The sequence below is a fragment of the Cherax quadricarinatus genome, chromosome 32, assembly GCF_038502225.1.
Source record: "Cherax quadricarinatus isolate ZL_2023a chromosome 32, ASM3850222v1, whole genome shotgun sequence".
NCBI classification, from domain to species: domain Eukaryota; kingdom Metazoa; phylum Arthropoda; class Malacostraca; order Decapoda; family Parastacidae; genus Cherax; species Cherax quadricarinatus.
This window is the reverse complement of record NC_091323.1, coordinates 36,739,262-36,763,502: the sequence shown is the minus strand read 5'-3', so window position 1 is coordinate 36,763,502 and position 24,241 is coordinate 36,739,262. Positions and strand designations below refer to the sequence as shown.

The 24,241-nt window shown below is 43.5% G+C and overlaps 1 protein-coding gene across 7 annotated transcripts in view; it reads left to right on the top strand.

The window, feature by feature from the left end:
• The window catches only part of LOC128690237 (plasma membrane calcium-transporting ATPase 3), a 559,190-nt gene that overhangs the window by 445,800 nt on the left and 89,149 nt on the right, over positions 1 to 24,241 (top strand). For 6 of the 7 annotated variants that reach the window (XM_070090721.1, XM_070090714.1, XM_070090715.1 and 3 more), the window contains one exon: positions 15,606 to 15,674. The exons of the other annotated variant lie outside the window; for it this stretch is intronic. The gene's annotated coding sequence lies outside the window, so the exon portion shown is untranslated. The remainder of the gene's footprint in view (positions 1 to 15,605; positions 15,675 to 24,241) is intronic. 7 annotated transcript variants of the gene reach the window in all.

Here is a 24,241-nt window from a genome sequence, read left to right as displayed (position 1 = left end):
CTTAAGTCTGTCTTGGTCTCCAGGAGGTGTCACACAGGGTGTCCTTAAGTCTGCCTTGGTCTCCAGGAGGTGTCACACAGGGTGTCCTTAAGTCTGTCTTGGTCTCCAGGAGGTGTCACACAGGGTGTCCTTAAGTCTGTCTTGGTCTCCAGGAGGTGTCACACAGGTGTCCTTAAGTCTGTCTTGGTCTCCAGGAGGTGTCACACAGGGTGTCCTTAAGTCTGTCTTGGTCTCCAGGAGGTGTCACACAGGGTGTCCTTAAGTCTGTCTTGGTCTCCAGGAGGTGTCACACAGGGTGTCCTTAAGTCTGTCTTGGTCTCCAGGAGGTGTCACACAGGGTGTCCTTAAGTCTGTCTTGGTCTCCAGGAGGTGTCACACAGGGTGTCCTTAAGTCTGTCTTGGTCTCCAGGAGGTGTCACACAGGGTGTCCTTAAGTCTGTCTTGGTCTCCAGGAGGTGTCACACAGGGTGTCCTTAAGTCTGTCTTGGTCTCCAGGAGGTGTCACACAGGGTGTCCTTAAGTCTGTCTTGGTCTCCAGGAGGTGTCACACAGGGTGTCCTTAAGTCTGTCTTGGTCTCCAGGAGGTGTCACACAGGGTGTCCTTAAGTCTGTCTTGGTCTCCAGGAGGTGTCACACAGGGTGTCCTTAAGTCTGTCTTGGTCTCCAGGAGGTGTCACACAGGGTGTCCTTAAGTCTGTCTTGGTCTCCAGGAGGTGTCACACAGGGTGTCCTTAAGTCTGCCTTGGTCTCCAGGAGGTGTCACACAGGGTGTCCTTAAGTCTGTCTTGGTCTCCAGGAGGTGTCACACAGGGTGTCCTTAAGTCTGTCTTGGTCTCCAGGAGGTGTCACACAGGGTGTCCTTAAGTCTGTCTTGGTCTCCAGGAGGTGTCACACAGGGTGTCCTTAAGTCTGTCTTGGTCTCCAGGAGGTGTCACACAGGGTGTCCTTAAGTCTGTCTTGGTCTCCAGGAGGTGTCACACAGGGTGTCCTAGCCTCAACAGTTGTTGGTTTTCTCTGATATATTCTTCTTTCTGGGTCTTACACTAAGTTCTTCCTTAAAGTCTTCTCCACAACTTTTAATACTTCTGTATTATTATTATTTATTATTTTCATCATCAAAACCAAGCGTTATACCCGCAAGGGTCATACAGCTACAGTACTGTAAACATTACAGTGACACCGCTTCGTGTTTGTGTCAGCCTTATCCTGCCGTGTGTGTGTGTGTGTGTGTGTGTGTGTGTGTGTGTGTGTGTTCGCCGATTTCTACTCAACGATTTGTGTTTGCAGGAGTCGAGACTAAGCTCCTGGCTCCGCCTCCTATAATACTTTGATCATCACTAATTTCTGCCTTCTTGGACCTCATAATATCCAGTGTTGAAGCTGTGTATATAGTCTGCCTCCACCAATGCCTCGTCCAACTCATTCCACTTTTCAACCGCTCCAAGAGTAAAGAAATACTTCCTTAATTCTCCGTGGCTCGTCAGCTTCCATATGTGGCCCCTTCATCCTGGTCCTCTTGATTCAGTCTGTCCCTGTATCCCCTATCAATTCCGCTTAGGATTTTTTATGTCATAATCATGTCATTCTCTCCTTCAAGGTCGTCAGGTTTAGTTCTTTCAACATCTCCTCTTAGTGCATTCCTCTCAGTTCTGGTACCAGTCTGGTTACAAACCTTTGAACTTTTTCAAGCTTTAATTACTTTATCAGGTGTAGGCTGCATGCTGGGGTCATGTACTTATTGCGAACACAGGTAGCAAATTCAAGGTCTCTTGCATCTGGCCTTAACCAAAGTTACCAATCTAACAACAACCTTGCAATGAAAGGTCAAGGAAAACACAGACGGGGTAGTTTTTATTTACAAGTATAATTCTTCACCACTATGTACAATATTTACAAAGTTAAATTAGCATTGTAACGATAAGAGAGCAGAGAGCCACTCATAACAGGAGTAGTCTGGACTAGTGTGAGAGCCCGCCTCACAGATAGCCAGTCATACAGGGACATCACCTTGGCTGACGAGCCAGTTCTCACTCTAATGGTTAGTTGAACTGGACAATTAATACAAGAGTGGGGTCCCAGAACTGCTATATTCTGATCTGCCAGTTGGCTGGTGGAGAGGGCATACCAGTGGGCGTGAAAAATGTGGAATAGCTGTAACATACTCGGCGCACGACACTGTACTGAGTGATTGGTCTAACACATGTCGTAGTTAAGGTTCTCAAGGATTCTTTGTTCCAGTTCCTGAATGCTATGCTGAGCTTTGCTTATCTTGCGTATGCAGCTGATGTTGTGTGTGCGTACTTACCTAAACCTGGTTTACAGGGGTCGATTGAGAGCTGTTGGTCCCGCCTCTTCGCTGGTCGCTACTAGGTTCACTCTCTCCCTGCTTAAAGAGCCTTATCGTACCTCTACTTAAAGTTATGTATGGATTCTGTCGGGCTGTGGCTCGTACGTTGGTTTGCGTGCAGCCAGCAGTAACAGCCTGGTTGATCAGGCTCTGATCCACCAGGAGGCCTGGTCACAGACCGGGCCGCGGGGGCGTTGACCCCCGGAACTCTCTCCAGGTAAACTCCAGGTAAACTACTTCACTCTCCAGAGTGTTCACTTCCTGACAGCCCTAAAGCTGAAAAGATACTTTCCTAGCATCCCTATAATTCATTAGGTTTTTCAACTTCCAGTTGTGTCTTCTTGTTCCTGTACCACATCACTGAAACATTCTGCCCTTGTTCACCGTGTCAGTTTCTCTCAGTATTTTATACGTCGTTATCAAATTTCCCGTAGTCCTCGTGTGTGTGTGTGTGTGTGTGTGTGTGTGTGTGTGTGTGTGTGTGTGTGTGTGTGTGTGGAGAGCCAGGGTTCAACTTTAAAGGGATACTTCCACTGACTCCATTTTGCTGTTTTTGGAAGCGCTGACAGCCGATCCGCCAATCAATAGCCGCGGACTGTTGAGCCGCAAGTGGTGATTGGTGGTGGTAGTAGTGGTGGTAGTTGTGGTGTTAGTAGTGGGTGTTGTGGTGTTAGTAGTGAGTGTTGTGGTAGTTGTGATGTTAGTAGTGAGTGTTGTGGTAGTTGTGATGTTAGTAGTGAGTGTTGTGGTAGTTGTGGTGTTAGTAGTGAGTGTTGTGGTAATTGTGATGTTAGTAGTGAGTGTTGTGGTAGTTGTGATGTTAGTAGTGAGTGTTGTGGTAGTTGTGATGTTAGTAGTGAGTGTTGTGGTAGTTGTGATGTTAGTAGTGAGTGTTGTGGTAGTTGTGGTGTTAGTAGTGAGTGTTGTGGTAGTTGTAATGTTAGTAGTGAGTGTTGTGGTAGTAGTGGTTGTTGCACTAGTTATGTTAGTAGTGATAGTTGTGTTAATGAATGTTATGTTAGTGGTGAGTGGTGTGATGTTAATGGGAGTTTTGGTGGTGTTAATGGTGGGTATTGTGGTGTTAGTGGAGGTAGTGGTGGTAGTGAGAATCGTGGTGGTGTTAGTGGATGTTATTGTAGTCTTAGTGGGGGTGGTGGTGTTCCTAATGCTTATTGTGGTAGTTGTGTTGGTGGTGCGTGTGGTATTTGTGGCTGTATGTGGTGTTAATGGTTGTAGTAATGTTAGTGATTGTTGTGGTGGTTGTGATGTTAGTCGGGGTTGTGGTAGTTGTGGTTCTGATAGTTGAGATGTCAGTTGTAGTAGTTGTAGAGCCACCAGTGACTGTGTGTGTGTGTGTGTGTGTGTGTGTGTGTGTATGTATATATATATATATATATATATATATATATATATATATATATATATATATATATATATATATATATATATTTGTAAATGAGCGAAATTGTTTACAAACATTATCTCTGTCCACAGCAGGGCTCGAACCTGCACACTCTTCATCAAAGTAGGCCGTACTTTGACAGTCATCTCTATATCATCTTCACTACACCCACGCACATTCAACATCCCAGCTTCATGAAGTTTTTCTTCTTATATTTGGTAATGTCTACAGGAGAAAGGGTTTTCTAGCCTCTTTCTCCCAGTATCTTAGTCTCCCCATACGACACGCATGGCTTACGGAGGAAGGATTCTTCTCCACTTCTCCATGGAGATGAAAGGAAATAAAGAGGAACAAGAACTATAAAGAAAACAGAAAAAAAGTGTGCATTAATTTACATATGCATGTATGTGTAGTGTGACCTAAGTGTAAGCAGAAGTAGCAAGACATACCTGTTATCTTGCGTGTCTATGACACTAGCAAAACACACCAGCAATCTTTTGTTACAAAAAACGCGATTCTAAAAGCTTAGAGATCTCCAGTGAATACTAGAAAGGACTGCCCTTCTAGCATCCAGCCTGTTACTGGGTTTTCGTAACAAGTAGTCAGTATCCTTGTCCAATTATCCATTAAAATTCAGTATGGTTCAATAGTGCTTTAGGATTACAACTGGTAGGCTACTAACTAGAGAAATTAAAATTTAATAAATTTATTAAGCAGTAAGTTGTCTAGAGGTATATTATCAAATTAAATTAATTACAGCAATCAAAATAAAATCAATCTCTCGAGTTCAATATTATTGTGCTGAAAGCACATATCACATTTATAATTCTTAAGTACCGTCAGGTACATTAACATTTAATAAGATATTACAAATATGTACAAGTAAGTGTGTGTATGCGTGTAAGTGCTCTTAAGTAGTTAGCTATGTCTCAAGACTCGAATAAGACTTAAACAAGTGACTGACAAAGTCCTCAAATAAACTAAATTCTTGACCGACTGGCAACCCGAACAGTCTGCTTGAACAACAAAGAATGCTAAGCCCAATAGCAATGCAATATCAAGCGACTGCGACACAGAGTCAGGAACAAGGAGATAATATAACGACACTAAGTAGGGACCATCTGCAGATCCTCCACAAAAGTTACAAAACTCCCATAATACTGAATCTACGTTCAGCATAGGAAAACTTGTGACTGTGACAATACACAGGAACCAGTACAAAATTAGGTCAGAAGCTATAGCTAAGGACCTGAGATCTTCAGAGTGTCTAAGCGACACACAACCTCAGTACAACGTCGAAAATCACTAAGTCTATACAATGTTCTGTGAACAGAGTTCTACAGAACTAACAAGAATAATGAGACAGACAATCTGTCCAACCACCAAGCGAGTCTCCAGCAGACTGACTACTTCACGAGAGGTGAAGACACCCCCCCCTCGATCACGTGATAGCTACGTGGACAACTGCAGCTCAGAAGCCGGCAGTATAACGAGCGACAAGCGATAATTACAGTAGTTTGACAATCAAGACTAACTGAGCACATTTTATATACATCCTAACAACATAAGCTAAGTCAAATAATATAAGGCAATACATTTGCGATTTAGCTATTATCGCAAATGTAAGCAATATAAAATTAAATGAAAAGGTAATATACATTACATATATACATAATAATCATTGTAACCCATTCAGGGGTTGCAACACCCCCCCCCCAACACGACAGAGGGTCGCACTAGGAGTTGCATGAATGTCTTTCACATTATTTCTGATTACTCATATCAATATTATCAAAATAAAAATTAAACATTAATCAGAGTCTCTCTTGTGCCAAGCACCTCTACAATTTCACAGCGTCCGTCACTAGGATATGCCTCTAGTTCTAGGGCAGTACACCGTATCGTATCTGCATACTCGTGGTTATGTACATCAGTGTAGAGACAGGATAGCGCTGGCAAGGAGGGCACGTTGAGGCTCGATCATAGTAGAGGAGACTGCATTCCACTCTTAAGTAGTGGTTGTGGAATGCGAGGCAGTATGAACATCTGAGTATGAAACAGCTTAAGGTGTGTAGTGAGGGGGGGGGGTCTGCGACAGGACAGTGTTGCGTCACGCAGTACATCACCCGCACCACACTACTCACTCAACACTCAGCTTGTCTCCTCCTCACACAACAATACTGTAAATACATAAATACAATAATTAGACATGACATGAGTATATATAGTTAATATGGGCTGGAGGGATTACGTTACTTTACTGAATTTGACATAGCAAGTAACAAAAGGTATTTGGGCATAAAATTACGTTAATTTAATGTAACTGATAATTATTAAGGACGGGACAGAGCGTCGGCAATTACATTACAATGACCACTTATGTGTTTTATACTAATAGAATAAGGTTGGATTCTGAGAGCCCACCTCATGATCCTAGCATTTTTACTTTTCATGGTATTAATATAAGTGAGTGGATTGTGGTCAGAAAAAACGTTAATTTTAAATGGGGAAGTGCCCAAATACACGTCAAAATGTTCCAAGGACACCACAAGAGCTAGAGCCTCTTTCTCAATAGTGGCATAATTTTTCTGGTGTCGTTTAAGCTTAGATGAATAGTAACATATAGGATGGAGAATATCAGTGGATGTTGACTGTTGGAGCAGCACAGCGCCCATTGCATAACCACTCGCATCTATATGTAAAAAGAAGGGAAGATTGAAATTAGGACTCAACACTGGAGCAGAGGAAAGCAGATGCTTCAACCTTTTGAACGAGTCTGAACAATCTCTAGTCCAGGTGAACTGAACTTTGCTACTAGAGCTCATAGTGAGAGGTGTAGGTGGAGGTGTGTGTGCTGGCTTGCCTGTCACTTGACACACGTGGCAATGTCGCACATGATCAGCTACTGTTTCCTTCATCTTTGGCCAAGTAAAATGTTTTGCCAGTTTACCGAGTGTCTTCTTGACACCCAAATGTCCTCCTATGGGACTATTGTGAGCAAAAACAATGGCTTGTTCACGAAATGTAACTGGTAACACAACTAGATGCTTAATTGTGTTGGAAACACTATCAGCTGACAACTTACATGTATTTTTCTCCATCAGTACACCGTTACTATAATAGTAACAATTATCGAGATCCTTTGCTTCACTCTCAGTAACTGCTATATCTCGCAGTCTTTCCAGTGACTGATCAACAAACTGAAATTTGATTAAATCATCATGAGTTAGAAATTTAACGTCAGTTGTGTCCTGACTAGATTGATGACTGGGGGGAGTCAGTGTTAATGATCCTGGGCGCAGAGCGTCACTAAACAACATATTCAACCCCAAATCATTGTCATCCACTAACTCAACAGGAGACAAGGATGGTTGTTGTATCTTTGACATAGCTCTAGTAATTGTGCTGAGAGGAAATAAAATAGGTTTCTCTCTACAAGCTTCAATGGCATAATTATCATCAGTGTTATTATCAATCACAAGTGGTTCTTTACATATACCAGCATGAAGGATATCGTTCCCTATCAACAAGTCCACTGACCTGATGGGAAATACACCACTGGATATACCCACTGAGATATAACCAGTATAATAGCTTGTTTCAATATAAACTTTGTGCAGAGGCACTTTTATAACAGCCCCTCCATAGGCTTCTAACAATACATCTATCTTGCAATAGGTATCGTCAGTTATGGGCAGTACATCTTCTCTTAATAACGTGAGATAACTGCCAGTGTCTCTGAAAGAAATTATCTCAGTTAGATGTGATTCGTCAAATCCTACTTTATCTCTCGAAAAGTAAGGACTCATCGCTGAACGAATCTTTTCGTCAGATACACTTTCTGACGCTAGTCATCTATCCTGAGTAACATTATCTAAAACAGTAGGATCAGAGGAATTGCTAGGCTTTTGGTGTCTTTGTTGCTCGGAAGAGGATACGACTTGAGTGGGGGCGCCAGCCGCACGACTGTTTCTCGTATCTCTTTCTAACTTACAGCAATACTCTCTAGTATGTCCTTTCCTGTTACAATATGTACATTTAACTTTCTTCTTCTCGATATCAGATTTCTGTCTAGCCACAGAGACAGATTCAGGATTGTGAGTTTTCCTGGTAAAGGTACGAGAAGTTACAGTAGCAGGTACATCAGGCTGGCAATGAGCAGCTGATTTAGGTTGCCAACTTCTAGAACAATTTTTAGTTACCTTGTTTCTGTGTGTTTTAGTACGTACAAGTTTGTGAGAAATTTCGTAATTGTCTGCTAATGCTGCAGTTTCCAGAATATCCGAGGTAGTATGATCGATCAGATATTCTTGTATGTTAGGAGACATACAGTTGTTAAACTCTTCGTGTAGTAACAACTGAACAAGGCTGTCGCAGTTGTTACACTTGGCAGCTCTACACCACCTCTCAAAAGCAACTTTTTTCTCACGAGCAAACTCTACACAAGTTTGATCTTGTCGTCGTTGTAACGTACGAAATGCTCTTTGATAACTTACAGGTAACAAGTTATACGTCTCTAGAATTGTTTGTTTGACAGCGTCATAACTAATGTACTTGGCAAATGGCAAATCTGCAGTACAGGTTTGAGCTCTTCCCGTCAAAGCAGTATGAAGCAATGTTGCCCAGTGCTTACGTGGCCAGTTCATAGCACGTGCCTGGTTCTCAAACACATCAAAATAGGTGTCTAAGTCACTTTCAAAAAACTTAGGAACCATGGATGCAGCTTTCTGCACATTAAATGTGTCCTGTGATATATCAGTCTGTTGTCTTAACAGACGAACATTTTCTCTTTGGAAATCTTCTTCGTTCAATTTCCTCTGTGCCTCAATTTGTGCAGTCTGCAACATAAGGAGGCGTTCAAACCTCTCAAACTGTTCCTGAGAGATAGGACCAGTGGGTAATGGAGGAGTAGGGAAATTAACATGGTCTGGACGGTCCTTAGGTCGGACACTTCGTCCAGCCGTCTCTAGAGAGTCTAGATCTGGTCTAGGATAAGTAGATACAGGTGTATCATACACTGTACTAGTATTAGGCTGAGTCATCCTACCAGCTATACTCTGTACTATAGTGTCAGTGAAGGAAGGAGAGAGCGAGAACTGAGCTACACTAGGCTCAGACACGAGGCTCACTTCTGCTCTAGTTGCTCTTTCTTCAACTTCAAATAGAGCCATACTTCCTAATTGTGACACTAGGCTTTCTGAATCTGAATCATAATCAGACATCTCTGTATGAGCAGGAAACAATACATCTTTAATTAATGCTCTGACAGTTTCTGCGGTGTAATTCCTGTTATACCTCACACCGAGATACTTGGCTACTTGCCAACACGTCTGAGGTTTTAATGTACTTAACTCAGACAAAGTCAGAGTATCAATTAACTGTTTCACTTTAGCATACATCACAAAAATAATTGTACTACGAGAGAGTGATTATGGGAAACTATAATCTTAATAGGAATTTTAGTGTTGGTTGTCAAAAACAGTATTTCCATCTCCTTGGATCAAGAGACTCAGTCAGGTACATACATCCACCTGGTATGTTGTACAAGACTAAACTCAAAGTCTTCAGATTAGGAAAGTACTCAAAAGTGTTTGATCATAGAGTTACTAGTATGTCAAACTGGACAATTTATCCAACACCTTGGATCAAAAGCTCCCGGACAGTTTCTCCAACACCTTGGATCAAGAGCATCCCGGACAGGCCCCCATTTGTTACAAAAAACGCGATTCTAAAAGCTTAGAGATCTCCAGTGAATACTAGAAAGGACTGCCCTTCTAGCATCCAGCCTGTTACTGGGTTTTCGTAACAAGTAGTCAGTATCCTTGTCCAATTATCCATTAAAATTCAGTATGGTTCAATAGTGCTTTAGGATTACAACTGGTAGGCTACTAACTAGAGAAATTAAAATTTAATAAATTTATTAAGCAGTAAGTTGTCTAGAGGTATATTATCAAATTAAATTAATTACAGCAATCAAAATAAAATCAATCTCTCGAGTTCAATATTATTGTGCTGAAAGCACATATCACATTTATAATTCTTAAGTACCGTCAGGTACATTAACATTTAATAAGATATTACAAATATGTACAAGTAAGTGTGTGTATGCGTGTAAGTGCTCTTAAGTAGTTAGCTATGTCTCAAGACTCGAATAAGACTTAAACAAGTGACTGACAAAGTCCTCAAATAAACTAAATTCTTGACCGACTGGCAACCCGAACAGTCTGCTTGAACAACAAAGAATGCTAAGCCCAATAGCAATGCAATATCAAGCGACTGCGACACAGAGTCAGGAACAAGGAGATAATATAACGACACTAAGTAGGGACCATCTGCAGATCCTCCACAAAAGTTACAAAACTCCCATAATACTGAATCTACGTTCAGCATAGGAAAACTTGTGACTGTGACAATACACAGGAACCAGTACAAAATTAGGTCAGAAGCTATAGCTAAGGACCTGAGATCTTCAGAGTGTCTAAGCGACACACAACCTCAGTACAACGTCGAAAATCACTAAGTCTATACAATGTTCTGTGAACAGAGTTCTACAGAACTAACAAGAATAATGAGACAGACAATCTGTCCAACCACCAAGCGAGTCTCCAGCAGACTGACTACTTCACGAGAGGTGAAGACACCCCCCCCCCTCGATCACGTGATAGCTACCTGGACAACTGCAGCTCAGAAGCCGGCAGTATAACGAGCGACAAGCGATAATTACAGTAGTTTGACAATCAAGACTAACTGAGCACATTTTATATACATCCTAACAACATAAGCTAAGTCAAATAACAATATAAGGCAATACATTTGCGATTTAGCTATTATCGCAAATATAAGCAATATAAAATTAAATGAAAAGGTAATATACATTACATATATACATAATCATTGTAACCCATTCAGGGGTTGCAACATCTTTCCATTGTGTAAAACAATAACAGGTTTGCATTTCACACTCATTTAGCAGGACGTAGTACCTCCCTGGGCGGTTGCTGTCTTTCTACACACACACACACACACACACACACACACACACACACACACACACACACACTACCTGCACACACACTTGCACATATATATCTATATATCTATAATAGGTTGGTAGACAACAACCGCCCAGGGAGGTACTACCGTCCTGCCAAGTGAGTGTAAAACGGAAGCCTGTAATTGTTTTACACGATGGTAGGATTGCTGGTGTCTTTTTTTTCTGTCTCGTACACAGGAAAGTTTTCAGGTACGTCTTGCTACTTCTACTTACACTTAGGTCACACTACACATGTACAAATATATATATATATACACACCCCTCTGGGTTGTCTTCTATTTTCCTTATAGTTCTTTATTATTTCCTCTTATCTCCATGGGGAAGTGGAACAGAATTCTTCCTCCGTAAGCCTTGCGTGTTGTAAGAGGCGACTAAAATGCCGGGAGCAAGGGGCTGGTAACCCCTTCTCCTGTATAAATTATTAAGTTTAAAAAGAGAAACTTTCGTTTTTCTTTTTGGGCCCCCCCCGATACGGCCGGTTTGTTGAAATACTAATATATATATATATATATATATATATATATATATATATATATATATATATATATATATATATATATATATATATATTGTGTGTGTGTGTGTCATGTTGGCAAGTACTATGTGTGGCAGGATGTGGCAGTTTGCTCCCCTTCTTTCCTCTTCCCTCATCACCTCCCCTCTCCCCCCTCTCCCCACGACCACTCTCCCTTCTATACTTGAGCTCCTAGAGCACACTCAATCCCTAGTTTCTGTTGGCACTCCTTATCTGCCTTTCTCCCTCGTGGCACTATCTTCATCCTGCCTTGCTTACCCTATCTCCCCTCCCTTCCCTCTCCCTTGGCACTCTTCCTTTCTCATCCTGGCACAATGCCCACCACCCTCTGGTGTCTCATGGTGCCTTGTATTAAGATCAGATCTAGTGCTTGTTGTGTGTGTACGTCTGTGTACCAACATGTACCCATGTATGTAGGTATGTCTCTGTACGTACATGTGTCCATGTGTGTACCTGTGGTTTGCCTGTGTTCGTACATGTGCTCATGTATGTATCTGTGTACTCACCTAATTGTGGTTGCAGGGGTCGAATCATAGCTCCTGTTTTCTTGTGTGTATGCACTTACCTACACTCACGTTTATGAATGTCAAGTAAGACCATATAATCCTCGCCTGTTAGTTATTTATAAATAAAATTATACCTTCCTGGTGTCATGTTTATCATTACTCTCTCTCTCTCTCTCTCTCTCTCTCTCTCTCTCTCTCTCTCTCTCTCTCTCTCTCTCTCTCTCTCTCTCTCTCTCTCTCTCTCTCTCTCTCTCTCCCCCTCCACAATAACCGACTGAGTATTCATTATGACATGATCATGTCTCCTCTGGTGCTCCCCTCTCTTCCTTTGCTTGAGGTGTGTGTACTAGTAGTCTCTACTCTCTTAGTTCTGGCACCAGTCTCTTCATCTTTGTATTATCTGAGGTGTTATCATGCTTGCTCAGGCGGGAGTTCCACACTGGTGCTGCCTGATCCTACCCTGCACTATGATATCTTTGAAACACTATGAAATTCCTCCTAAAATTTCTGAAGGAAATTTTAGCGAATTTCACACATACCGTCCAAGTTATGCACTCAACATGTTTCTCCATTAATAATAATAATAATAATAATAATAATAATAACTTTATTAATAAGATGGTGGGCGTGATGTTTGGTCTCAGGTCGTCTGGTGTAGTTTATGGCGTCTCTCATCCTAGACTGTGTCACTTCTGGTTGCTATTACTTTTTCTTTGCCTCGTTTATAGTGTGAATATTTATCCGAAACTTTCTGGACTTCTGGAAATTCAAAATCTCAACATTGTTTCTGCAAAGAATGTTGAGATTCCTCACTCTCCTATTTGTAATATGACACTCCATGAACGGAGTATCGAGTGTGCTGATTGTACCTCGACTGCTTTATTTCAAGTCTAATATTTGTCTTAATACTTGTTATATAATGTGGCTTTGTAAATGGTCTAAATGGAAGGGAAACGTCGTGGTCAGCTCGTCTCTCCTGTGTCCGGGTTATTTGTGTGTTGTTCCAGTTGGGTTATTATGCCTTTTTGTACTTTATTGTGAAGATTGTCTGAAGTCTAGCAGAGGAAAGTGTGTGGTCTTGTTGTTTGCTGCAATGTTCAACATAAATTGTCTTCCCTGAGGATGTTCTTGCTGTGTCGTCCTCGGTGTTTGTACTTAGTACCGTCACTGCTGTTAGACGTTCTCAGTGTTTGTACTTAGTACCGTTACTGCTGTTAGACGTTCTCGGTGTTTGTACTTAGTACCGTCACTGCTGTTAGACGTTCTCGGTGTTTGTACTTAGTACCGTTACTGCTGTTAGACGTTCTCGGTGTTTGTACTTAGTACCGTTACTGCTGTTAGACGTTCTCGGTGTTTGTACTTAGTACCGTCACTGCTGTTAGACGTTCTCGGTGTTTGTACTTAGTACTAAGTACACTATGGAGGAGGAGCTTGGACATGGGTGAAATTCCACAGTCACTTAAAACAACGGATATAGCCCCACTCCATAAAGGCGGCAGCAAAGCATTAGCTAAGAACTATAGACCAATAGCTCTGACATCCCACATCATAAAAATCTTTGAAAGAGTGCTAAGAAGCAGGATTGCAAATCACCTGGATTCCCAAAATCTGCACAATCCAGGGCAACATGGGTTCAGGGCAGGTCGCTCCTGCCTCTCACAACTACTGGATCACTATGACATGGCCTTGGATGCACTGGAAGAAAATCAGAATGCAGATGTAATATACACAGACTTTGCAAAAGCATTTGACAAATGCGATCATGGCGTAATAGCCCATAAAATACGTGCTAAAGGAATAACTGGGAAAGTGGGGAGATGGATCTTCAACTTCCTAACAAATCGAACACAAAGAGTAGTGGTCAACAGAGTTAAATCGGAGGCTGCCATAGTGAAGAGCTCTGTTCCACAAGGCACAGTACTCGCCCCCATCTTATTCCTTATCCTCATATCAGACATAAACAGAGATATACACCACAGCACCGTATCATCCTTTGCGGATGATACTAGGATCTGCATGAGGCTGTCATCTGCTGAGGACGCGGTTAACCTCCAAGAAGATATAAACAAAGTTTTCCAGTGGGCAACGGTAAACAATATGATGTTCAATGAGGACAAATTCCAACTACTCCGTTATGGAAAACTGGAGGAGATAATAACTAGAACAGAGTATACTACTGACTCCGGCCATACAATAGAGCGGAAAAATAATGTAAGGGACCTGGGAGTAGTAATGTCTGAGGATCTCACTTTCAAGGCTCACAACAGTGCCACGATCGCACGTGCAAAGAAAATGATAGGATGGATAATGAGAACTTTCAAAACGAGAGATGCCAAGCCCATGATGATCCTTTTCAAATCACTTGTTCTCTTTAGGCTGGAATACTGCTGTACATTAACATCTCCATACAAAGCAGGTGAAATCGCAGATCTAGAGAGTGTACAGAGATCCTTTACTGCACGTATAAGTTCTGTCAAGCACCTTAACTACTGGGAACGCTTGGAAGCACTTGACTTGTACTCGTTGGAACGCAGGAGGGAGAGATATATCATAATCTACACTTGGAAAATCTTGGAAGGAATGGTCCCAAATCTGCACACAGAAATCACTCCCTACGAAAGTAAAAGACTGGGCAGGCGATGCAAAATGCCGCCAATAAAAAGTAGGGGCGCCATTGGTACACTAAGAGAAAACACCATAAGTGTCCGGGGCCCAAAACTGTTCAACAGCCTCCCATCAAGCATTAGGGGAATTGCCAATAAACCCCTGGCTTCCTTCAAGAGAGAGCTGGACAGATACCTAAAGTCAGTGCCGGATCAGCCGGGCTGTGGCTCGTACGTCGGACTGCGTGCGGCCAGCAGTAACAGCCTAGTTGATCAGGCCCTGATCCATCGGGAGGCCTGGTCATGGACCGGGCCGCGGGGGCGTTGATCCCCGGAATAACCTCCAGGTAACCTCCAGTACCGTCACTGCTGTTAGACGTTCTCGGTGTTTGTACTTAGTACCGTCACTGCTGTTAGACGCTTCTCTTTCTATACCATCTCTTTCCCATTTCATATATTTGTTTTTGTTTTTACTTTTGCATGCGTTCAGTTTTATATATATATATATATATATATATATATATATATATATATATATATATATATATATATATATATATATATATTTAAATTTTCTTTGCTGTCTTCTGTGTGAGAGCATCAGTTTCTCTTCCACTTTTGTCTCTACTGTCAATTTTTTCTTTGTTTTTCTGTGTCCTTCCTTATACTTGTCTGCTTGGTCTTAGTTCCTCTGTTTAATTATTTTTTTCTTTCCTGTATTCTTTGAGTATATTTTCTTTGCCCAGTGAAGCTGTGTGTATATATACTCTTGTAAACCCCGGATCCTTCTCTCTGTTATTAGTCTTAATATTTGAAGGTATAAATTGAAGCGTTGTTTCCTTGGCTCTGTACTTTTGTGGACTCTGGTACCTAACACAACACACTGTAGAGAGTTGACTTGAGACTAGGGTGTACATGGAACTTGAAGACATTGGACGTTACCCAGTTCTCTTTCAGGTCTGGGAAGTGGAACACCTTGGTTTTAAGACTGAAATACACGTGACGTATGGGTCCAAGAGCTAGAACTACACACACACACACACACACACACACACACACACACACACACACACACACACACACACACACACACACACACACACACACACATATATATATATAACTCTATTTTCACAATGTGTTTGTGTTTTGTTCTAGGAAGAGTCGTGGCGAGCGTGTGGGGTCGGCTGCTGGGGTCCTCACTCTCACCAGGTGGAGCCACAAATGGTAACTAACTCTTCTTACTTGACTCTAACTCTTAAGTCTTCCACTTGTGTTCTTAAACCACATTTAAATAATACACTTCACTTAGCGTGGTTGATCAGACCCTCATCCACCGGGAGGCCGGGTCGTGGACCGGGTCACGACCCCCAGAATACCCTCCAGGTAGTTGCTGATGCAGACAGCAACACGCTACACGATAATGCTTCAACATGCAGTGGAAGACCGCTGCAGTGGCACCATAGAGGAAATAAATGATCTTACCACTAGAATATCCAAGACATAACACGACCAAGTAAGTGCTGAGGATGGCACACCAGTAACATGAATCCTGCAACTGTAACCTCCTCAACCATACGCGCGTGCGCACTTATTAACGTGAAAATAAATACAATATCAGAGCCACCTAGACAGTGGCCCAGGCCGAGGTCACTGTGGCCCAGGCCGAGGTCAGTGTGGCCCAGGCCGAGGTCACTGTGGATTAGGCGGGGTCACTGTGACCTAGGCATGTTGGCAGGTGGCGCTCCTTACTATCGCTTTGCAAGCATTTATTCCTTGATTTAACACTGTTGCAGTGCATTATGCACCCCTCATGTTTATATCAATTAGCCTATGGTAACATTGGTTTCGTTATACGTCGTTTCGCGTGAAAGTAGCAGTTTCCAAAAACCTATCAACGACGTTAAGTGAGGACTTACTGTATACTGTTTGAGAGTGTCAAAATAAGGTAAAGGGAGAAAATACTCGGAATGATTGAAGATGACTTAAAGAGGATTTAAACTCCCTACAAGGTTACCTTAAGCATTAAGGAGTTACTACCCGTTCCTCCCCCCTTCCCTCCCAGACCCGGTCCACGGGCTCCTGATGGTGATCAACCAGTCTGTTGGTGCTACCAGCACGTAGTTCAACATAACCACCACAGCCTGGCTAATCAGAAGCTAATTTGAAGAACTTATTAAATAATGGTGTCCCAGTACAGTGTTTCCGGTACAGCATCACAGGTACAGTATCACAGGTACAGTATCACAAGTACAGTATCACAGGTACTGTATTACACGTACAGTATTACAGGTACAGTATCACAGGTACAGTATCACAGGTACAGTATCACAGGTACAGTATCACAGGTACAGTATCACAGGTGCAGTATCACAGGTACAGTATCACAGGTGCAGTATCACAGCTACAGTATCACAGGTACAGTATCACAGGTGCAGTATCACAGGTACAGTATCACAGGTACAGTATCACAGGTACAGTATCACAGGTACAGTATCACAGGTGCAGTATCACAGGTACAGTATCACAGGTACAGTATCACAGGTACAGTATCACAGGTACAGTATCACAGGTGCAGTATCACAGGTACAGTATCACAGGTACAGTATCACAGGTGCAGTATCACAGGTACAGTATCACAGGTGCAGTATCACAGGTACAGTATCACAGGTGCAGTATCACAGGTACAGTATCACAGGTGCAGTATCACAGGTACAGTATCACAGGTACAGTATCACAGGTACAGTATCACAGGTACAGTATCACAGGTACAGTATCACAGGTGCAGTATCACAGGTACAGTATCACAGGTGCAGTATCACAGGTACAGTATCACAGGTACAGTATCACAGGTACAGTATCACAGGTACAGTATCACAGGTGCAGTATCACAGGTGCAGTATCACAGGTGCAGTATCACAGGTACAGTATCACAGGTACAGTATCACAGGTACAGTATCACAGGTACAGTATCACAGGTACAGTATCACAGGTGCAGTATCACAGGTACAGTATCACAGGTGCAGTATCACAGGTGCAGTATCACAAGTACAGTATCACAGGTACAGTATCACAGGTACAGTATCACAGGTACAGTACCACAGGTACAGTATCACAGGTACAGTATCACAGGTACAGTATCACAGGTACAGTATCACAGGTACAGTATCACAGGTACAGTACCACAGGTACAGTATCACAGGTACAGTATCACAGGTACAGTATCACAGGTACAGTATCACAGGTACAGTATCACAGGTACAGTATCACAGGTACAGTATCACAGGTACAGTATCACACGTACAGTATCACAGGTGCAGTATCACAGGTACAGTATCACAGGTACAGTATCACAGGTACAGTATCACAGGTACAGTATCACAGGTGCAGTATCACAGGTACAGTATCACAGGTACAGTATCACAGGTGCAGTATCACAGGTACAGTATCACAGGTACAGTATCACAGGTACAGTATCACAGGTGCAGTATCACAGGTACAGTATCACAGGTGCAGTATCACAGGTACAGTATCACAGGTGCAGTATCACAGGTACAGTATCACAGGTACAGTATCACAGGTACAGTATCACAGGTGCAGTATCACAGGTACAGTATCACAGGTACAGTATCACAGGTGCAGTATCACAGGTACAGTATCACAGGTACAGTATCACAGGTGCAGTATCACAGGTACAGTATCACAGGTACAGTATCACAGGTGCAGTATCACAGGTGCAGTATCACAGGTGCAGTATCACAGGTGCAGTATCACAGGTACAGTATCACAGGTACAGTATCACAGGTACAGTACCACAGGTACAGTATCACAGGTACAGTACCACAGGTACAGTACCACAGGTACAGTACCACAGGTACAGTATCACAGGTACAGTATCACAGGTACAGTATCACAGGTACAGTACCACAGGTACAGTACCACAGGTACAGTACCACAGGTACAGTATCACAGGTACAGTACCACAGGTACAGTACCACAGGTACAGTATGACAGGTACAGTATCACAGGTACAGTACCACAGGTACAGTACCACAGGTACAGTACCACAGGTACAGTACCACAGGTACAGTACCACAGGTACAGTACCACAGGTACAGTACCATAGGTACAGTACCACAGGTACAGTACCACAGGTACAGTATCACAGGTACAGTATCACAGGTACAGTACCACAGGTACAGTACCACAGGTACAGTACCACAGGTACAGTACCACAGGTACAGTACCACAGGTACAGTACCACAGGTACAGTATCACAGGTACAGTATCACAGGTACAGTACCACAGGTACAGTATCACAGGTACAGTATCACAGGTACAGTACCACAGGTACAGTACCACAGGTACAGTACCACAGGTACAGTACCACAGGTACAGTATCACAGGTACAGTATCACAGGTACAGTATCACAGGTACAGTACCACAGGTACAGTACCACAGGTACAGTACCACAGGTACAGTACCACAGGTACAGTACCACAGGTACAGTATCACAGGTACAGTATCACAGGTACAGTATCACAGGTACAGTATCACAGGTACAGTATCACAGGTACAGTACCACAGGTACAGTACCACAGGTACAGTACCACAGGTACAGTATCACAGGTACAGTATCACAGGTACAGTATCACAGGTACAGTATCACAGGTACAGTATCACAGGTACAGTATCACAGGTACAGTACCACAGGTACAGTATCACAGGTACAGTATCACAGGTACAGTATCACAGGTACAGTATCACAGGTACAGTATCACAGGTACAGTATCACAGGTGCAGTATCACAGGTGCAGTATCACAGGTACAGTATCACAGGTACAGTATCACAGGTACAGTACCACAGGTACAGTATCACAGGTGCAGTATTACAGGTGCAGTATCACAGGTACAGTATCACAGGTACAGTATCACAGGTACAGTATCACAGGTACAGTATCACAGGTACAGTATCACAGGTACAGTACCACAGGTACAGTACCACTGGTACAGTACCACAGGTACAGTATCACAGGTACAGTATCACAGGTACAGTACCACAGGTGCAGTATCACAGGTGCAGTATCACAGGTGCAGTATCACAGGTACAGTATCACAGGTACAGTATCACAGGTACAGTATCACAGGTACAGTATCACAGGTACAGTATCACAGGTACAGTACCACAGGTACAGTACCACAGGTACAGTATCACAGGTACAGTATCACAGGTACAGTACCACAGGTACAGTATCACAGGTACAGTATCACAGGTGCAGTATCACAGGTGCAGTATCACAGGTACAGTATCACAGGTACAGTATCACAGGTACAGTATCACAGGTACAGTATCACAGGTGCAGTATCACAGGTACAGTACCACAGGTGCAGTATCACAGGTACAGTATCACAGGTACAGTATCACAGGTACAGTACCACAGGTACAGTACCACAGGTACAGTATCACAGGTACAGTACCACAGGTACAGTATCACAGGTACAGTACCACAGGTACAGTACCACAGGTACAGTATCACAGGTACAGTACCACAGGTACAGTATCACAGGTACAGTACCACAGGTACAGTACCACAGGTACAGTACCACAGGTACAGTACCACAGGTACAGTATCACAGGTACAGTACCACAGGTTCAGTATCACAGGTACAGTATCACAGGTACAGTATCACAGGTACAGTACCACAGGTACAGTATCACAGGTACAGTACCACAGGTACAGTACCACAGGTACAGTACCACAGGTACAGTACCACAGGTACAGTACCACAGGTACAGTACCACAGGTACAGTATCACAGGTACAGTACCACAGGTACAGTACCACAGGTACAGTACCACAGGTACAGTATCACAGGTACAGTACCACAGGTACAGTATCACAGGTACAGTACCACAGGTACAGTACCACAGGTACAGTACCACAGGTACAGTATCACAGGTACAGTACCACAGGTACAGTACCACAGGTACAGTACCACAGGTACAGTACCACAGGTACAGTACCACAGGAACAGTATCACAGGTACAGTACCACAGGTACAGTACCACAGGTACAGTACCACAGGTACAGTATCACAGGTACAGTATCACAGGTACAGTACCACAGGTACAGTACCACGGGTACAGTACCGCAGGTACAGTACCGCAGGTACAGTACCACAGGTACAGTATCACAGGTACAGTATGACAGGTACAGTATCACAGGTACAGTATCACAGGTACAGTATCACAGGTACAGTATCACAGGTGCAGTGTCACACGTGCAGTATCACAGGTGCAGTATCACAGGTACAGTATCACAGGTACAGTATCACAGGTACAGTACCACAGGTGCAGTATCACAGGTGCAGTATCACAGGTGCAGTATCACAGGTACAGTATCACAGGTACAGTATCACAGGTACAGTATCACAGGTACAGTATCACAGGTACAGTACCACAGGTACAGTACCACAGGTACAGTACCACAGGTACAGTATCACAGGTACAGTATCACAGGTGCAGTACCACAGGTGCAGTATCACAGGTACAGTACCACAGGTACAGTGTCACAGGTACAGTATCACAGGTGCAGTATCACAGGTGCAGTATCACAGGTGCAGTATCACAGGTACAGTATCACAGGTGCAGTATCACAGGTACAGTATCACAGGTACAGTATCACAGGTACAGTATCACAGGTGCAGTATCACAGGTGCAGTATCACAGGTGCAGTATCACAGGTGCAGTATCACAGGTACAGTATCACAGGTGCAGTATCACAGGTGCAGTATCACAGGTACAGTATCACAGGTACAGTACCACAGGTACAGTACCACAGGTACAGTACCACAGGTACAGTACCACAGGTACAGTACCACAGGTACAGTATCACAGGTGCAGTATCACAGGTACAGTACCACAGGTGCAGTATCACAGGTACAGTACCACAGGTGCAGTACCACAGGTACAGTATCACAGGTACAGTATCACAGGTACAGTACCACAGGTACAGTACCACAGGTACAGTACCACAGGTACAGTACCACAGGTACAGTACCACAGGTACAGTATCACAGGTACAGTATCACAGGTACAGTATCACAGGTACAGTACCACAGGTACAGTATCACAGGTGCAGTATCACAGGTACAGTATCACAGGTACAGTATCACAGGTACAGTATCACAGGTACAGTATCACAGGTACAGTATCACAGGTACAGTACCACAGGTACAGTATCACAGGTACAGTATCACAGGTACAGTACCACAGGTGCAGTATCACAGGTACAGTACCACAGGTACAGTATCACAGGTACAGTATCACAGGTACAGTACCACAGGTACAGTACCACAGGTACAGTACCACAGGTACAGTATCACAGGTACAGTACCACAGGTACAGTACCACAGGTACAGTATCACAGGTACAGTATCACAGGTACAGTACCACAGGTACAGTACCACAGGTACAGTACCACAGGTACAGTATCACAGGTACAGTATCACAGGTACAGTACCACAGGTACAGTATCACAGGTACAGTATCACAGGTGCAGTATCACAGGTACAGTATCACAGGTACAGTATCACAGGTACAGTATCACAGGTACAGTATCACAGGTACAGTATCACAGGTACAGTATCACAGGTACTGTACCACAGGTACAGTATCACAGGTACAGTATCACAGGTGCAGTATCACAGGTACAGTATCACAGGTACAGTATCACAGGTACAGTATCACAGGTACAGTATCACAGGTACAGTATCACAGGTACAGTACCACAGGTACAGTATCACAGGTACAGTACCACAGGTGCAGTATCACAGGTACAGTACCACAGGTGCAGTATCACAGGTACAGTATCACAGGTACAGTATCATAGGTACAGTACCACAGGTACAGTACCACAGGTACAGTATCACAGGTACAGTACCACAGGTACAGTATCACAGGTACAGTACCACAGGTACAGTACCACAGGTACAGTATCACAGGTACAGTATCACAGGTACAGTACCACAGGTACAGTACCACAGGTACAGTACCACAGGTACAGTACCACAGGTACAGTACCACAGGTACAGTACCACAGGTACAGTTCCACAGGTACAGTATCACAGGTACAGTATCACAGGTACAGTATCACAGGTACAGTATCACAGGTACAGTACCACAGGTACAGTACCACCGGTACAGTACCACAGGTACAGTACCACAGGTACAGTATCACAGGTACAGTACCACAGGTACAGTACCACAGGTACAGTATCACAGGTACAGTATCACAGGTACAGTATCACAGGTACAGTATCACAGGTACAGTATCACAGGTACAGTACCACAGGTACAGTATCACAGGTACAGTATCACAGGTACAGTACCACAGGTGCAGTATCACAGGTACAGTACCACAGGTACAGTATCACAGGTACAGTACCACAGGTGCAGTATCACAGGTACAGTATCACAGGTACAGTATCACAGGTACGGTATCACAGGTACAGTACCACAGGTACAGTACCACAGGTACAGTATCACAGGTACAGTACCACAGGTACAGTATCACAGGTACAGTACCACAGGTACAGTACCACAGGTACAGTATCACAGGTACAGTACCACAGGTACAGTATCACAGGTACAATACCACAGGTACAGTACCACAGGTACAGTACCACAGGTACAGTACCACAGGTACAGTACCACAGGTACAGTACCACAGGTACAGTATCACAGGTACAGTACCACAGGTACAGTACCACAGGTACAGTATCACAGGTACAGTATCACAGGTACAGTACCACAGGTACAGTATCACAGGTACAGTATCACAGGTGCAGTATCACAGGTACAGTATCACAGGTACAGTATCACAGGTACAGTATCACAGGTACAGTATCACAGGTACAGTATCACAGGTACTGTACCACAGGTACAGTATCACAGGTACAGTATCACAGGTGCAGTATCACAGGTGCAGTATCACAGGTACAGTATCACAGGTACAGTATCACAGGTACAGTATCACAGGTACAGTATCACAGGTACAGTACCACAGGTACAGTACCACAGGTACAGTATCACAGGTACAGTACCACAGGTGCAGTATCACAGGTACAGTACCACAGGTGCAGTATCACAGGTACAGTATCACAGGTACAGTACCACAGGTACAGTACCACAGGTACAGTATCACAGGTACAGTACCACAGGTACAGTATCACAGGTACAGTACCACATGTACAGTACCACAGGTACAGTATCACAGGTACAGTATCACAGGTACAGTACCACAGGTACAGTACCACAGGTACAGTACCACAGGTACAGTACCACAGGTACAGTTCCACAGGTACAGTATCACAGGTACAGTATCACAGGTACAGTATCACAGGTACAGTATCACAGGTACAGTACCACAGGTACAGTACCACCGGTACAGTACCACAGGTACAGTACCACAGGTACAGTATCACAGGTACAGTACCACAGGTACAGTACCACAGGTACAGTATCACAGGTACAGTATCACAGGTACAGTATCACAGGTACAGTATCACAGGTACAGTATCACAGGTACAGTACCACAGGTACAGTATCACAGGTACAGTATCACAGGTACAGTACCACAGGTGCAGTATCACAGGTACAGTACCACAGGTACAGTATCACAGGTACAGTACCACAGGTGCAGTATCACAGGTACAGTATCACAGGTACAGTATCACAGGTACGGTATCACAGGTACGGTACCACAGGTACAGTACCACAGGTACAGTATCAC